Source organism: Falco rusticolus, chromosome 2 (genome assembly GCF_015220075.1).
Source record: "Falco rusticolus isolate bFalRus1 chromosome 2, bFalRus1.pri, whole genome shotgun sequence".
Lineage (NCBI taxonomy): Eukaryota > Metazoa > Chordata > Aves > Falconiformes > Falconidae > Falco > Falco rusticolus.
The window spans coordinates 102,870,600-102,887,623 of NC_051188.1; the positions used below are offsets into that span (position 1 = coordinate 102,870,600).

Consider the following 17,024-nt stretch of genomic DNA (forward strand, 5'->3'; position numbering starts at 1 on the left):
TGCCGTTTTTATGGGGCACGCTGTCTACTGCAGTTGGTGGCTCCACAGAGCTGGTGCCGGCTCAGGTCCAGGAGTTGCCCTGTTTGCTGATGTGGCAGTTCAGAGGCTGATTCAAGTCCTGACTGTGCTGTACAGGTGCTTAACATGCCAGTTCTCTTATGCCTTCTCAGCACACGCTTATGAAAAGAGGGCCCCAGACCACGCACCTGTGTTCCCTGCTCAGGGAACTATACCAGCTAATTGCAAAAGGGCGAGGTTGGGACTTAATGCAGGTGACACACAGCTGGACACAGCTTTGAGTCATAAGCCACAAAACAGGAAAATCCAGTATATGTTTGCTTCTTTAGTTATTGGAATCTTATTTTCATACCCAAAGGCTGAACAGCTTACTGTCAGAGGCTGGTCCAGCAGTCAAGATCAAGTCCTGCCTGGCTGTTCATCACATCATCTTGGATGTCCTGCCTCCAGATAGGGAAGTTTGTACTTTTGGCCAGTCACATAAAAGCTACCCTCCTCACAGAGGATTTTGAGGAGAGGAGACCTCCTACTGCTTTTTGCCTGTCAGCAGTTCCTGTACTCATGCAGTAGCTTTCCTTGTGGTCTTTAATGCTCTGATACACAGCCTGCATTTAGGCAAAGCCATGTGTGTTATGTTACTTTTTTAACCCTTATGTCTGCTGCTTTCTAGCAGCTCTAGCACAGGCACCTCACATGTATTTCTGAACTTATTTCCTAGCTGCCCATATTATGAATTGTTAGCCTTGGATGGACTAGAAAGAGAACACAGAAACCTTTTGCAGGATTCGATTCATTTCCTTATAGACCAGAAGAAACTGAAGTGATGAAAAAAAACCACGGTAAAGTAACATTTTCTTTCTTGGATATGCAGTTTAATTTCATAGCATTGAATTAATTTTGCTTTTAAAGCTGTTGGACACAGAGGAAAGCCTCCAAGCTTGTTTGGAAGTGTCTGTGCTGACAGAAAAGGAACAGCTGAGCAGAGATAATGGTACAATCTCTAAGATGCGTACGTCCTAGGTGACTGCTAAGCTTTCATTTCTGTCAAGTTTCATTTTGATTTAAAGAAGAAAAAGAAAAGAGAAAAAAGCTGGAATGTACATACAGAGAAGGATTTACAATTAGAAGATCACCACAGCTAGAAGATCTGGGAAAACAGCTGAAAAATACCCTGCTTTTGACTTTGACTTACCACAGAAATGTTTTTGTTTGTTTCAAAGCAATGTAATAAAGTAGAAAAAGGTCAAGGAAGAGCATCTAGTGAAAGGTATTGAAAAATGTTGCTCACCATAGTTCTGTTTATACTGTGCAGATGCTTTATGTTGCTGTAATTTTTCTCCCCTTGGATGCTATTTTTTCCCTTTCCTGATAGTCTGAAGGAAAGGAAAAAAAAAAAAAAAGAAATCCTGGGGTCAGCTTATTGATCTAGAGCTGCCAAGTCCTCATGATGTGTCACTCTAACCGCTAATTGAAAGGCTTCTGTCGTGTAATCAAAAATATGCTTTTGGGAGCTGAAACACCCTGCTTTGCTTCTAAACTTTTTGATCTGAAATAACTAAGTGAGCTGTTCTAGGAAGCTGACTATGGAGATGTATGTTCCTAATTTCCTCCTTTTACTGGCCCCAACTGTGCTTTGCCTTTTTAGTTCCTTATAACAAACTCATTAAAAGCAAAGTAATTGGCTTTGGATGCTTCTATTCCTCATTAGATCTTGAAACATGCTTTCTGCTCAAAATTCCACTTTCCATCTTCAGTGGAGAAAGACATTGTTATTTAACTCTTTATAGAAAAAAAATATTTTTAAAGCTCTGCACACCATTCATGTTTGTGACTGTTTTCTCTAGCCTATGTGAGAAATATTGTGGTTGATGGGTACATTAAGTAAAAAAGAAACTTCTTTTCCAAACCAGGCTATCTCTTTCTTCTGCCTGCAAGTACCTTAGCACTGTCATAACTTCATTCAAGTGAATTAATCCAATACTTTTCTCACAGAAATTAGGTGTTTAATGCTCTTAAAATAATTTCTGATAGTTAAATTATTATAATTATTATAATTTTGATTCATTTACATGGTAAAAACCATGATATTGGTTTATTTTTTTAACAAAACGATGGAGCAGCTTTAGCAGCGGAGCAGCTGCTCCATTAGTCTGTTATTTCTGGAAGTCTGAAGTCAGGCAAAACAAGAATCTGATACTGTGACATTTTAATTTTTGTCAGTGTTGAGCCTTATCACAGATACAGCTCATTCTTTCCCACGACAGACAATTAGTTTTATATCAGTGCACTCTTGTTATCATTAAACTGCTATTATTTATATTATTGCAGTGTTTAGCCATGATAGTCCGAGAGTCAATCTACTGAGTGGGGTAATATGCAAGTGCATAATAAGGAGATTCGGGTCTTTGTAACATAATTTGATTTCTAGATGTAACCTTTCCCCGTAGAATCTGGTGGGATTAGTAACTTCATAATGGAAAACCTGAGTTTAATATTTTAAAACTCCTTTAGATCCTGATCCTGTGTCCACCCATTTCCAGATGTCTCTGGTGTGGCTGCAGGACATGGGAGCCTTGACTTGAAGGTGTCCAGTGCAAGACTGCAATGCTTGCCTTGCTCTGAGAAGGGCTGAGGTGGGTGGAAAAAGTGACTAGAGTCTTTCATAACATAAAAATTCCTACTTGCACTCACTGTGAGAAGTCCTTCAGGACATTTGCAAGGTCAACACTGAAAATATTCTCTTGTAAATTCTGAAAATCCCATATAATAGAATCAGGTGAATGCATAAGGGTTTCATCTGGCCAGCCCCATGCCACCACTTCTCTGCTCTGTCATGAAATTGGTTTAAAGATGAGATTCAAAAAATGTCATTCTCTTTCTTACATTCCTTTTTGTTTAAGTGCTTTGGATTCCTATTTCAAACCATCTTGAACACTAGTAGCAGGTGAAAATGATGCTTTTCAAAAGAAAAATAAGATTCCCAAACACTCATGTGGTTTCAGATGCCAAGACTTAAGAAATGAGAGAAGAAATATCCTAAAATGCATAATAAACTGGCAGAAGTTGGAAATACTGAAACCAGAAAGTTTAACTGTGACTATTCGGTCTCAGCAAAAGATAAAGGGAGTTTTTCTCTCCAGAGAATGCAACTTTCAAATGAAACTGGAAGAACTATATTTAAATTTAATGCTGAGATTCCTGTTTAGAATGAATTGTGGTCTCTTTATAAAAAGATATTCTGCAAAAAACAGCAAACTGTTTTAGTATTAGTCCTCCAAATTACTGGAGTTGTCAAGACATTCTACAAAAATGTAAAAGATTATAAAAGATACTTCAGTAAAGACTATAAAATACAAGAAATAGAAAAAAGGTATTTCTTAGTAGTGTCAAATAGATTATTGCAGTTTTAGGCACAGGCTTAGAAAGAAACAAACAAAAAAGTCCATGAATGATTCAGCCATAAAATTTGTTAATGTGTCATCCAAAATTCCCCCCCCTATACTCTTCTTTTGAAAGGTCAAGTTTTGCTAAAATCAAGAGTGTTCTGGTTAAGGTGGTCCCAGGAGGTCTAACCTATAATTAACAACTGAGCTGCATGACAGAAGATAGATATTAGGCAGAAAAAACAGTTTTCCCTCACCTGTGGAGAAGCAACAAGACCTACTGGAGTGAGCACAGGGGCAAACACTGTCTCTTTTTTCAGTCATTCTCACCTCTCTTAGAGAATATTCTGGATTTGCCCATGAGTCAGTGGATGACGTCAGATGTGACACATAAAACATCTGCCCCTGACTGAATGTCAATACGTCTTGACCTCAGGGAGGTGATTTGAAGATATGTTTGTTTTCCAGTAATTTGACTGACTGAAATAATTTGACTGTATAGATGCTAATGATGCTGATCTGGAGCAGTGTTTCCACCCTTTCATGTAATTTCTGATGTGTAAAATAGACTGCTGCCTTCAGCTGGAAATTCCTGTGGGGAATTCACTGAGAGGCAAAGAACTCATTCTCTGCAAGTGGGATCCCACTGTGAATCCTGGTGTGTTCAATTAGGGTTTTCTGAACTGCATGTTCTTGTGTATATGTGTATGTTCTGCTAGACAGAGCAAGGTAAGGACAGAACGCCGACATACAAGTGAAAGAGAGTCTCCACTGCCTTATTTCCTGGCATTTTAAAATAAAAATAGTGATCATCTGCTTAAGTGGAAAGGCATAAATGGGCTTAATTTGTGAAGCTGACAGATGAAGAGAACACAAAGATTCTCTTGTTCAATCTCTTTTCATGGCAGTATGATCAATAGACTAGGGCAGACAGCAATTTTGCCATGTCAACCATTCTTTTCCAGAAAAAAAACAGTGGCGCAATTATCTAACCACTATTTTAGAAATGCACATTTTCCACACCCCTCCTGCCTCCCCCCCTTTACTTATAAAAAGAACATGGTCAAACTGAATTGAATACTGAAAAGCTAATGAATCTGTGTTTCTGGAATCTGGTTTTTTTCAAGAAGTCGTGCTCCCATCTTAACTGCATCTCCAAAGGAGGGCTAAGGCCAGGAGCTCCTGTGACATTACTGCCTTCATGTTTTGTGATGGGAGATCAGCAACCAGCAGTGGAAACATTCTGACTAAGGCATACCATTTTTGCAGAGGAATAGGCGTCTGAGGAAGGCACCATGTCAATGTTTCATCCAGAAAACTTTTCTTTTTTCTTTCTATTTCCTCTGTAAGAATGAGACTTTATTTACCTGTTGTAGTGTGTATATATATATCAAAATCTGGGTGGCCCAGAAGCTCTGTGTTTACACCATAATTAATTGATTTTTGAATACTCTGAAAATAAATCAGGGAATGCAAATCTGTGATAGAAGATTTTCTACCAAAAATAAAACTGAATAAATTCTTATTCTGTTTAATTCTTAGGCTTCTTGTCCTCCCACTGTTCGTTAGGCTATTAAAACTAGTCCATGCAATGTTACCCACAGACTTTTTCAGTGCCAGAATTGTAAGAGAATTCTAATAATACGTGTCTTACAGAAACATAGACACGTTTGTGCACAATGTAGTACTGACCCTTACTTATTCTCCAAGGTTATGAAATTTATAGCATAGCACAAGTTACCTTGCACAGAGCCAGGATTTCATTCTTGAATGTGGGGAATAGTGTTTGCCTTCAGAAATTTTGTGCAAGTATGTCAGTCTGCGCATTGATGCATGACTGGCTCTGTCCCAAAGATTTGAGCCTCAGCAGCACCTCCTTGTGTTGAAAGCATACCTTGTTAAAAGTTCATGATGGTTTCATAGAACCAGAGAATGGTTTAGGTTGGAAGGGACCTTAAAGATCATATAGTTCCAATCCCCCTGCCATGGGCAAGGGCACGATTTTTTCTTGAGATACTTTTTAAACACAGTACTTTCTGTGTAATAAAGAATGAAAAAAAATGTTCTCTGCTTCAGAAGAATCAATTTCTGTGTATTATTAGTAAAAATATGACAGCATTATTAATGAAAGTGTTAAAGTAGACAATGAATGGTATTTATGTCAAGAAATACTGCCATATACTTTCCAAGCAATGTATTCAGACATCAGCTTTCCCTGCTTTTTGACACCCAACTGGCTTTGCTTACAACTGGTTTAAATGCTAGCATGCATACATACATATACCACTCTGCTAAGCACCAGTTCTTACATTTAAGAGTTAGAAATGTTTCAGATTGTCTTGTTAGAAGAGAAAAAACCTAAGCATTTGGCTTACTTCATATATGAAAGTATGTGCCTTAAATGACAATACTACAAATTAATCCTGTCAACAGCAAAGACCCACTGGAATGTGTCAACAATTTTCTTGTGCCGTGTAATTCTGTCAGAATTTCTTGTTCACTAAAAGCAGTCCATTTCATGTTGTAATTTAAAAGCTGTTCTTTTTCAACCTTTTCTGGATAGAAAGTATTTAGAACTAATTTTAATTTTGTTTATTACTGTTGTGTGATTTTAGGGAAACAAAATACCATAATCGATCTAAAGTAATTGTCCCTATTTTTTTTTCTCCACTCACCAATGCTGTTAGACAAAATTCTTCAAGGCAACTACATATGGAGAAGAAGGTGATTACAATTTACCAAGGTCAAGTTATGCTCAACCGAACAATGATGAGATCTGTGGAAGACGGTTAAATAGTAGATGTTGTCTGTCTTGATATTCTGTCTTCCATGGCATCTTTTAGCCAGGCTGGCATGATACAGGCTAGATGAGTAGACTGCTGGAGGGGTGAGAAACTAACTGGATTAAACACAGTACTTAAGGGGTCACACTCTACCTTGAAACTGGTTATGAGTGGAGATGCTAAGAGATCTGTCCTGGGATCTGTCATGTTTAATAGCTTTACCAATGACCTGGAGGAAGAGGCAGAACATGCCCTTATCAAGTTTGTGGATCACCTTCTAGGGTGCTATCAAACTGCTCAGGGGCACAGGAACCATTTAAAAAGAGCTACTCATACTACAGGAATGAGCCACTAGGAACTTCAAGAGCGAATACGAAGTCCTGTACCAGAGATGGGATAATCCTCTGCAGTGCTACTGACTGGAGGCTGGCTGGCTGAGTGGCAGTTGACAATTGACAGTCATTAGACTAGTTCCTCCCTGTCCATCTTCCCCCTCCCCCCCCCAATAGAAGAAAAACATTTTTAAACTGATGTGAGGTCAGGGGAAGGCCAACAAGGTAATCAAGGACTAGAACATGTGCACTGTGAGAAGATGCTGAGGGACCAGGTCTTGTTCAGCCTGGAGAAGACACAGCTGGTGACTCATCAGGTAAGTCATCAGGAGGACAAAGCCAGTTTTTTTGCAGCTGTATGTGGAAGGACAAGAAGAAAACAATGGGAATAAACTTAAATAGAGGTGGTTTATAACAGCTATAAGGAAAAATATTTCTCCATGAGGACAGCCAAGCAATGGAGTGGTTACCCAGTGAGGTATTGCAGGCTCCATCCTGGAAGTTTTCAATATCCCATTAGAGAAAGTACTGGGCAACCTGGTCTGATCCCAGAGCTGACCTGCTTTGTCCAGGAGGTTGGACTGATGACCTGCTGAGTGCATCTGTAATTCTCCTTGCTTGTCTGAGTCTCTTAGTATTCTCTGATGTTTTGTCAAGGCAGCCAGAAATGCAACTTCAGTTGTCAAAGTATAGAGTAAGAATTTGCAGAGAAAATGCAAAAGGAGGTGGTTTTAACCTGGTATTTAGAAAGAGAGTTCACAGCTTCTCCTCACCTTTCCCTCCTTTGCCCTTGAATAGCAGAGATAGCAGGAATCTTGAATTAATTTTCATCCCAGTTCTGCCATCCTGTCTAAAATTCTTTCATCCATCAGTGCTGTGGGCTAAGCAGGGAAAATAGGGTGACATGGCAGAAAGGCCAGATCTGGTACTCTTATGAAGACAAGAGAGTCAAGATAATCCTTGTCATTTTGGTCTTTCAGATTAAACAATGGTATGTTACATCCAGATTACCTTCTAGACTTTAACTCCGATTCTCTCCACAGAAAATTGACAGAATTCGACAGTGCTGACAGAAGAAGAAACTAACATATCCAAAATTAGAACAATCCCTGCCAGGGTATATTTTTCTGCAACCAACAGCAACTGGCAAGGAGTAGGAAGAAAAGGAAGAAATGATGAAATAAAAGATAGAGGCAGAGAGAAGGTAGATCACAAAAATTATTTATAGTTCTGCAGTAGAGTAGCATCAGTGGGGGTGAACTGTATGACAGATGAGAGAGAAGAGAGCCTATCTGAGAAGCAAAATAGAAGTGTCAAAAATACCTAACTACCCTGTATTTAAAAAGTACTAGGCATGTTTATAGAGGCTAGAATCTGATTAATGTCATTGAAACTCAGATATCTAAGCATATAAAAGCAGATGTGTTGAAAGCAGTGGGAATTAAGCAACTACCCTTCTTATCCAGCACAAAATTCCTATAGAGCATTCATCTGTAACATTGATCACTCAAATAACTTTTAAAAAGTTGACTTTAAGCCACTTTTGGAAATGAACCTCTGACTTAAAATTGGGTTATAGTTTTTGAAAGGGTTATCTACAGGGTTTATTTACCAACTTATACATAACCACCTTATTTGGCTTTGACTGCTGCAAGTGTCCAGTTATGTTAATATTAGTGGTAGTTCTGTTGTGGGAAACTTCATCTTGACAACATGTTGTTCTGAAAGCCTAGCTTTTATAAATAAATAAAATAAAAAAATATCCCTTTGTGTTAGATGCTTATCACACCAAAATAGGCGTATGCTGGTTTTAAAATACTTCTTTTCCATGTAGCTGTGTAATGTCTCTCCACAAATGTGACACATCTGTCTTTTGTCTGAAAACAGACTCAGATTTCTTATTTCTCATTTAGGTGACTTTAATCATAGCATTGTGTTTTCCTCTCCTCTTTTAGGACATTTGTATTACCTAACTCTGCAGTTAGATTGCAAATCTTCATCTGTAAAATGTTTCCTTTCCTCCCCTGGAGTTTGGCTTGGATTCCAGTTCTAAATATAAATGGAACTCCATTTTCCTTGTCTAATAACCACTGAGTAAATAGGCTTTTACATAGAAAAAGAATTATCTAAAGAAATGTGTTCCTGTAAAGGGCATTGTGAGCACTGTAGGTATATGCTTCCTCTGTCAGGTTACCTGCAGTTCGCAGAAAGAAATCTTCTTAAAGAGACAGATGTATTCATACATATCCAGCTCCTGTAATTTGTAAGACACTCTTCCATTATTTGTGTATCTTATCTCTTCCATATGACAGTAAAATGTTCTTACTTCCTAAGAGAGACATTTGTTTCTAATGGAGTGGCACATTTAAAGATTCATATAATAATATCTTTACAAGAAAATGCAACTGTGTAGCTCTCTGTGTCTTTGTCTGTTTTTTCACAGTATTCCACTGCAAATGGTACCTGTGTGGAGGCGGGTGGATTTGATTGTTAGTAATTATTTCCATTGTCTTATGCAGCACAGTTCCTGGCTTTTTTCTGTTCTTGGGCTGACATTTGGAATGAGTTACGGTAAAGTTCTAATATGTTCTAATATAGTGTTGTATATTTTAATGTGGTTTGCAGACTATGGGCCTCATCATTTGTGTTACTGCCAGTGACGATTCCACCATTGGATATGTCTGTGCTCTGCGGTGGAGTATGGAAATTCCCCATTAGGTCAATCACTGGGGGCATGCAATTGTGCGTATGGTTCAAGAAGGTGTATGAGCACTTAATGGTGTTTGGGTATCCCTAGCCTGCATTGCATAGAATCAGAATCCCGTAGTGAAACATTTTAGTGCCTGATCTCTTCTCTAATTGCTCTCCTCAGCTGAAATTGCACGGACCTGCAGTGCCTCATTACCCATATCACTGTCAGCAGTTAGCAAGGTTCTGGCACGTTTGGCTTCCTTTAGCGTTGCCCTCAGATTGGGTCAAGCTCACATCCTGCTCCCATGGTACCTCAGGCAGACATGACTGACTCTGGTGATTCAGAACATGTTCAACAGGAACATGTGGCTTTTATTCATGATGGACTGCATTTAATCCAAACAAACCAAGCAAAATCAGCAAAGACCTACTATTGTAAAATGTTTGAACTAGCTTTGTCCATGTCACACAAGAAAGTTTAGGAAGCACTTACATGGGCAGGCCAGCTGCCAGAGCAGAGAGCATGGCTCTTCCTGGAAGACAAGAAGCGATGACCATGTGAAGAGGAGACAGTTTCATCCATAAGCAGAACTCGACAAGGAAGATTATATCTAGATGGTCACATGGTAGGTTTTACTAGGCAATTAGCAGTAACACCAAAGCATGTTGCCTTATGAGACATGGAACTAGAGAATCATGGCTTCTTACTTTTCTGTGATTTGTGTCCTGATTCACTCCCCTGTCCATAGTATTGCCAGCTTCCCTCTGACTGGGCAAAGTGGCTGTCTCAGTGGCACTGGGGTGCTGCAGGGCTTACAGCTGCTGATTTATCATCTGATTCCTATATCTCTGAGTGTATGAAGAGGTGGGACATAGCTTGCTTTCTTTGGGAGCTCACTATCTGCTACCCAGTTATGATCTTTGGAGAAACTTGAGATCCTTGAGCTTTCTGGCCCTGTGTCAACTCGTAAATTGATCAGCAGCTTCAAAGGCCTCTGGGAGAAAAAGGTCTGAGGACTATGTGATGGTGTGCACTTCATTTCCTTGGGAAGCCAGGATAGCAAGTCTTTTTAAAATCTATTTTTCATTAAATTCTCTCTCAAGCAAAAGATTAGATGCAGCAGCAAGAGAATTGTATGATATACAGTGTAAATTTTCAGAATATGCAGACAAATCAAGGCAAATGTCTCACAAACTGATAGTGGTGTCCTCTTGGGCTAAGGCAGTTCAAGACCAGATGTCATAAAAATCTTCAGAAGACCATTCATTATAAACAACTCTCTATTGGTAACTATCCTGCTGCTTGTTTCCATGTAATTTTTCATGAAAATCTGAATGCTTTCCCTTTCAAATATTGACAAGGGTTTAAAAAAAGGTTATCAGTGCATGAGTTCTTTGTAGTCAGTAATTCCCCTGGCAGCTGTGAATTTGGAAAAGCAAACAGCACTTGCAGAATGTGTCTTGGCGATAAAAACCCAGACAAAAGCTCTTTTTCTGCAGATACGTGTTTGATGGGTGTGAACCATAGAGAAACTCAGTAGTGGCTAAATAATTTTCCTTTCTTTGGAATGGAACAGATTAGGAGTACTGAGCATCTTTTGTCAACACAAAAATTCAGAAAATGCTTGTGAAGGGCCAGTAGGGGGCATTAGCATTCCATACAGAAAGGGGTATTGCAGTAGTCATAAATTTTATGCATTTACTTTAGTATTAAAGTTGAAAAAGCTGTAAACGGTATGCTTTTTCATCCTCTGCACATCAGAGTATTTGTCTATTTTAACCCTGAATGTATAGGTTCATTTGGCTATTTTCATTTATACTGGTAATAAGTAAAGCCTTTGAAAATGTTCATATTTGTCGTCTGGAGACTAGTTTGCAGTCCATTCAGTATTCAAATGTAATACCTTTTCCTCTTTCTGACAAACATGGAGTAATCAGGCTTTTCCATAGACATGTGAGTACCTAATAAATGACCTTCTGCAAAAGGCTGTACTAACGTGAAGCAAAAGGTGTATCTAGCGCAAATGACGGCCGAGCAATAAGATGCATGAACAAAAGAGAGGCTTTGCATAGCCAGTCTGCTTCAGCAGCTTTAGAAATAAGGAAAATACTTATTTTTTGTCTACACCAAATGTAAGTATAAGTCTGACACTATGGGTAAATCCTTAAACACAAAATGTGATGTGATCATATTGGCCATCGATTCCCCTGAAATCAGATGTACAACCAGAAGAAAGCACAATCACATTTCATAAGACAAGTATCATCTGTGTTTGTTTTAGATATAAACAGCAAGGAGATGAGAGAAGATAATGGCTGAGTTGCAAGTAGCTTCCCATGTCATTTTCCCAATATATTTGCAGGGTTATCAAACAAAAGAATTGCAAAGCGAATGTCTTTGAAGTGTACTTTTAACGGAATGTCCGATCTCACTCTACTCAGATTAAGTAAATTTGAAAGTGTACCATGTGCAATCAAAGCTGCATGTGTGTATTCTGACATCCTTCCACCACCTTTCTCTTCCCTGACTGTAACTAGAACTTTTGCTAGCTGCATCTGGAAGCAAAATACAGCAAAACAATCCACTTGCTGCTCCTTCACAATCAATCTTGGTGTTTAAAGTATGAAAACATTTCTTTTTATCTGGCAATGCAGTTAAACCTTAAAAAAGCTAAAGCTTCTTTTTTCCCAGTACTGAAAAAAATCCAGTTGGGAGAAAATGTTTCAGTCATAGAGTCTTGCAAATACTTAAAAAGTTAATTTAGAACTTTTCAAGCTGTGGTAAGGAGAAAAGGGATTGAGAGAACATTCTGGGCCATGGGCATTTCCTGGGGCGAGTAAATGGTTGTGGGTTAATAATCCGCAGACTAGCCTTGAACCTGACTACTTTTCTCAGCATGTCAGCAGTCCCTAGAAAATGCCTTAGGCTCATCTACCACTGCTTGATCAGATGTGTCACAAACTGGGATAGTTCAAGTGCTGGATTTTTACCCACCCTACAGCTCTGTTGATTTACTGTTTCTGGCTTTCTCCAGAGTCCCTGATCACCATCCATTTAGAAGTGAAACGAGAACGCAGCTTTCACTCAAAATATCAGGGCCATTCCGACATGCATCTGTGCTTGTATGTAAAAGAGAAAGAAATCAGAGGCTGGTAGTCTCGTTGGTTAACTATCAGCTCCTACCTTTGCTAAATTAGGAGACAGTTTTCATTAAACTCTCGGAGAGAGAAGGCTCCTCCTGAGGGTAATTCAAAACAAAGGGCTATGTTAGGCCCTCTGACAGTGTAGTTCTACTTCTCCCATTGTATTTCTTCAATAGCAACTGTGCATTTTTAAAAATTAAAATAGTATGTGAAAAAAACCTCACCTCTTTTTTTGCAGGATTGCTGAGGTCAGTTGCTAAATGAGTGCTTGAAATGTTTCTCTCTGTCTCTCCCCTATAATATATACTAATATGAAGCACAGATTCAGGTCATTGCAAAAGATAAAGAACACTGTAAACTGAAATTTTAGGTATAGTTTGTTTTCTTAAAGCATAAATAGAAGACAGCTGTTGGGATCTCTGGTCTGTAGTCTCCAAGACCTCATCTTTTACCCCTTGGTATTGCAGGGCCTGTAATGCATCAGAGTAGCAAACAATTTTTGATACACTTTTTGATTCAAGAGTGTCATAGATACTGATAAAAGAACTTCCAACAGACTTTTATTCAGAGTGCTGATAAACTTTTTTTAGATGCCTTCTGTTGACAATACAGAGAACTATATCATGAAATGCAAATGCAACACACAGAATATTTCAGTTTTGTGGGGCTTTTTAATGAGATATTGGTATTTATTAAGATAAGAGGACAGAATCTTCCTCTGTCAAAAAGCCTTGCTCCCTCGTGGTGTTGACACAACCAAGTCATTTAAGCCCAGGTGCTGATTTACTGGGGGAGAGGGAAGGAAGAGGATCATGCCATATAACAATAATGGTGGCCAACTGGCACCAGTGTGATTCCTTTATTTCTGCTAACCTTGTTTGGTCTGTTTTTATTTAACAAGTTTTGTAAGAACTTATATTTTTCCCAGACATGGTTATACCATGATATGCATGGTTAGCTCTTGGATGGCTATAAATGGCCTCTTTTGTGTTCTTCACTCTCAGTAACAGAAAAAAAAAGGACTTCTACCTTGCTACAGATGCACTAATTTAGAAATAAAAGGCTGAGTTTTCCTTGCCATCATCACAACACTGAGAGTCCATATCACTATGTACTACTGCTGAAGCCTTACTGCAGCTATATTTTTACTATTATCATAACACTATTTGCATTTCAGCTGGCCTTTCTTAATTGGTAAAATAAACCATCTCAAGTTATCTTGTGGCCATTAGTATATTTTTGGAGTAAAATGATAATTAATTGTGATTTTGAACTTGCATTCTTTAAATGAAGCCAAGACGCGTAGCAGAAGCCAGAAAACAAACTTTTAAGAATTCATGCAGGAATGAATGTTTGTTGAATCTCCCAGCAGCCTTTATTGCTGTGTCCTTAGAAGATCCACTCCCTTAATCGCGGCTCAAACATTATCCATGGCACTGTGTAAACAAACAATAATGATGGGTAATTTCCTGCGCAGGTGATTTTTTTCTGTTTGCTTATCTACATAGCTAGGATTTTGTCCTCAGACTGTAATAGGACTTGAGAGTATTTGGTACTGCATCGAACGGACTCTACTGCCTTGGTTTCTTGACTGTGTCCCAGCACATAAAAAACGATTTCACTTAAACCACAAGGAACAGAAATAACTCACTTTTCTCTTTCTGTGCCCCCAGCTCCAAACATTAGGATAGGTAAAAAGATGTTTGTATTTAATAGTATACACTGTTGTTATAGTAACTGAGGTAGGGAAATACATTTTTTAGCTTTGTGTTGACAGTGCTCCTTTGAACAAGAAGGGCAAAAATAGAAAATAGCATTTCATAAATAGTTAAAATATAGCTCAACAAATCCCATCTTTCTTTTTAGAAGCTGTGTTGTTTCTATATGTATAATCTGTACATCTATCACTTTTTCTTTTCACTCTGAAGTCACTGTTTTGTGGGCACAAGATATAGTGGCAGATGGTATTTACTGTCTTAGTGTAATTTTATTACAGGTATTCAATGCCAATAATTATTACAATATAGTTAGCAATATAAAATATTATCCAAATACAAAATTTTAATGAAGTTTAGCAAAAAATTGTATTATTCATCAAATTGTTTCCCAACTTTTGTTGGATTTCTCATTTTTGTTGTATTAAGAGCAACTGTATTAATGTCACTTCAATCACTGATTTATGAAATGATAAAGCTATGAAAAACCTGTGACAGTTAAAAAGTATGTCTTCAGTTTTGAAATTCCAGTTACCACTTCTCTTCTGAACCCAACTTAAAACACAACTTTGTGTTTTTAGGGATCTGCATTTGGCTTCCTGTAACTTCCAGTAAGATGCAAATATCATGTGTAACATTACCCTATAGGACACTAACTAAAAAATAAATAATATAAACTAACATTATTATGTCCAGGCATTAACTGTTTTTGGAAAATGAAATTCATTTTATTGTTCTTATTTGACTGCTCTCACATTACCTCATCTCTTCTCCAACTTCCTTTACAATAGATATTTTTGGTTCAGCTGTACAAGACAATTGTGTGCTTCCATTTTAGTGTCATTAATGGCATGAGACCATTATCTTCAATTTTCATCAGGTTATTTTACTTGAGATATGAGTCATTCCTGAGAGCTTTTGGAATACTAAAGATTTAATTTAAATAAGGCTGATGAATATTTCAAATGGAAGTTCTGTCTATGCTTCAGGTGAAGACTGTGCAATAGACCTTAGCACCTAATTCACCAAAACAATTAAAATTACATTTAGCTTTAAGCTCATGACTAGCTGCCTTTGTTTTGTTGTTCCATTTAATGGCTCTTCCCGCTGTTATGTAATTCATTCAAGATTCAGTTTGGAATCTGTATCCTTTGTGGATGGCTCTTGTATGGTATGGCACTAATACAGTCTTCCTTGAATTATCACAATAATATATATTTTTAAGAACAGCTGTACTCCTGCTTGATCTTTAATGAATTTTATGCTGTATGGAAGTGATATTAAAATCCATCCATTAATCCATAGATAGTAACAGGAAGATCTTCATTAAATACATAGTAGATAGTTTTGGAGAAAAAATAGATATTATGAAATCAAATACATTGCATCTTCTATATCACATTTACATTGTGCAGTAGGTTATGAACGAAGCCTTTGGAGATTTAGCTGCCTTCCAAATAGATGTTTCTAATGCTTTCTTTTCAAAGTAAAAAGTGTGGCACCTGCATAGCAAAATAAGACTGCACTGAAAACTTGGTTTTTTGCCAATTTTAATTCTAGTTTTTGTATTACTGGGAGACTTTCACAGAGCATGTTTTTCCAATGTTTACTTTTAGAACTGACTTTTGGTCCAACCAACCATTTTTAAATGAAACCCGGGACTGCAGGTTGTAATACAAGAGCTTGAACCCTACGTGCTGGGGGAACAGGAGCATGGGCGTCGGAACATTTGAAGAATTTGCCAGATAATGCTGCAGTGGATGTTTCTTTTTTGGTATTTGCATTTCTTCTGTTGTTATCTGACTGTTGACCATAGCAACCAAAATGTATTAGTTATTTGACAGAGGTCAGCTGATCCAAAAGAGGTCAAAACAGCATAATGCCTGACTCTGTTTTTAAACAGAAAGGATGTGGGGATTCTGTGCTTCTTTGCAAGATGTTTTTGTTGCTATAATACTTTAAAGATTAGTAAAAGTCATTCAAGTGTAAAAGCACTTGGAAGAGGTGGCCTTACACATGTAGCAGACTGATTTTTAAAAAGCTTTGTTGCAGAATTTTTTGCTGCCAGCAGCTGGGAAGTGACAACTAAGGAGTAACATTTCGGAAAGATGGACAGACCTGTATGCAGTCAAGGAAATGTCTGGCCAGTTTGCTTCTCCTGCAATCGTTCTTGCTGTTTCCACTTTACAGTTAGCTAAGTTTTTGTCAACTAGCAACCCACATCCCCTTCGCAAAGTATAAAAGTTTGGGAAAAAATTACTTATTTTGCAGGCCTTGAAAACGATATGCTAGAGGAGACACTGTTGTGAAACTCCTGTTACTCTGCATGAGTCACACCTCCTGTATGCAGAGGGAGAGACTAGAGATGCCTGTGCAGAAATGGAACAAAATGGAAGATTGTACCATCAGTGCACAGCTGTTTCCTTTACTGGGATCCTTCCATGCTCACTTTTTCTGCTCTGGGAGAACAGAGCAAAATGCAAATTCACCCTTTGCAGACACTGAAGCATATTCCCCGACAAAATAGCAACTCATTAAAAGGGAGAATTAGAGTTGAGACTATTCTTTAAAATGTCAGACTATTGCCAAACAACATTTTCTCTTCATAAATTAGATCTGCAACAGTTCTCACTGCAGTCCTGTGGCACCATCCTGCTGCATCAAATATTCCATTATCTTAGTATTAGGAGCAGCCAGAGTTATAGATTGAGTAAACCTTGCAAAGATACTTCTCAAAATTTATCGATGGTAACTGGTAGGCCAGATCTGAGCAAGTCTGATTATTTTTGTTGACCATGAATTAGCAGTATTTTCATGTTGTGAATTTTTTTTTTCTTGTATTCTTGAACTGTGCTAACTGAAGTTCAGGAAGGTGAGACACTTATTCAATTCTCCAAGTGGTTTTGGTACAAATGAAATCAAACAGATGCTTTTAAATTGTGTTCCTTATGGCCTAAT

General features: G+C 38.0%; 1 long non-coding RNA gene across 2 annotated transcripts; it reads left to right on the top strand.

Moving 5' to 3' along the window:
• The first annotated feature begins 600 nt into the window (after positions 1 to 600).
• LOC119143347 lies at positions 601 to 6,010 on the top strand. Of its 2 annotated transcripts, none has more exons than XR_005102678.1 (3): positions 601 to 1,285; positions 2,559 to 2,651; positions 4,532 to 6,010. It is a non-coding gene; the product is annotated as an uncharacterized LOC119143347 (long non-coding RNA). The 2 variants fall into 2 exon arrangements; XR_005102679.1 differs by having other exon boundaries at positions 601 to 857.
• Positions 6,011 to 17,024: the final 11,014 nt, after the last annotated feature.